This window comes from Lepidochelys kempii, chromosome 6 (assembly GCF_965140285.1).
Source record: "Lepidochelys kempii isolate rLepKem1 chromosome 6, rLepKem1.hap1, whole genome shotgun sequence".
In the NCBI taxonomy this organism is placed as follows: Eukaryota; Metazoa; Chordata; order Testudines; family Cheloniidae; genus Lepidochelys; species Lepidochelys kempii.
The window spans coordinates 133,070,004-133,071,100 of record NC_136385.1 but is presented as its reverse complement, the minus strand read 5'-3'; the positions used below and the strand labels follow the sequence as shown (position 1 = coordinate 133,071,100).

The window sequence follows — 1,097 nt, the reverse complement described above, 5'->3', positions numbered from 1 at the left end:
TCCTACAGACTGATGCCTGCACATGGGGGCAGGGGATATCCTCTCTCAGGAGTTTGAGGATGGGGAGCACCCCATATTATAGTTGAGCAGAAAGCTCCTGCCCATGAAAAACATCTATGCAGGGCTTGAAAAGGAGTGCCTGGTGATAAAGTGAGCCATCGAGATCCTGAGGTACTATTTATTCGGAGCAACCTTCACTCTCATCACCAACCATGCCCCGCTGTGGTGGCTGCATGGTAGGTGGGAAACGAACCCCAGATTGACAAGATGGTAGCTGTAGGGCCTGGGCATTGAGGCCTAAGAGGTAGAGTTGGGAGCCTGTAACTAGAGTCAGAGTCAGTCAGGTGCCAATTCAAAGGTCAGAGCCGGAGTCAGCACCAAAGGTAGGGCATAGAGCAGGGACCTGGAAAATTGACAAACTGACCCCAAAGTTACCAGTAAAAGACCCGCAGCCACACAACACACCTGTTTTTTTTTCTTTTTTTTTAACCAGCATGTTCTCCCCAGAGGGAGGGACACCATACCCGGAAGTACTGCAATACCAGGCTGATGCGTGGAGTGGACAGAGCAAGCTACTAATCCATCTCCCTGTTCCAAAAATCCATTTAATATAAAGTTCTCAGATAGAGAACATATCAGATATTAAACTGACAAGAGCAAGGCAGGAAAGCAGGAACTGGGAGCAGATGGGGGATCTCTGAAGAGGAGGGCAAGAGTCAGGAAAAGGCTGAGAGGCAGGAGTACAGAGACAGACAAGGCAGGGTCCATAGCAGCACCCAGGCAAACATCTAGCTGCTCAGACAACTTCCTGTGGGTCTGGACGTCTCACCTAATCAGGAGCGTCATAGGCGAGCCTCTTTGTGAGCTTGAATCATAGAATCATACAATATCAGGGTTGGAAGGGACCTCAGGAGGTATCTAGTCCAACCCCCTGCTCAAAGCAGGACCAATCCCCAATTAAATCATCCCAGCCACGGCTTTGTCAAGCCTGACCTTAAAAACTTCTAAGGAAGGAGATTCCACCACCTCCCTAGGTAACTCATTCCAGTGTTTCACCACCCTCCGAGTGAAAAAGTTTTTCCTAATATCCAACCTAA

General features: G+C 49.0%; 1 pseudogene; it reads right to left on the bottom strand.

Moving 5' to 3' along the window:
- Positions 1–508: 508 nt before the first annotated feature.
- LOC140913969 (U2 spliceosomal RNA) lies at positions 509–677 on the bottom strand (annotated as a pseudogene).
- Positions 678–1,097: the final 420 nt, after the last annotated feature.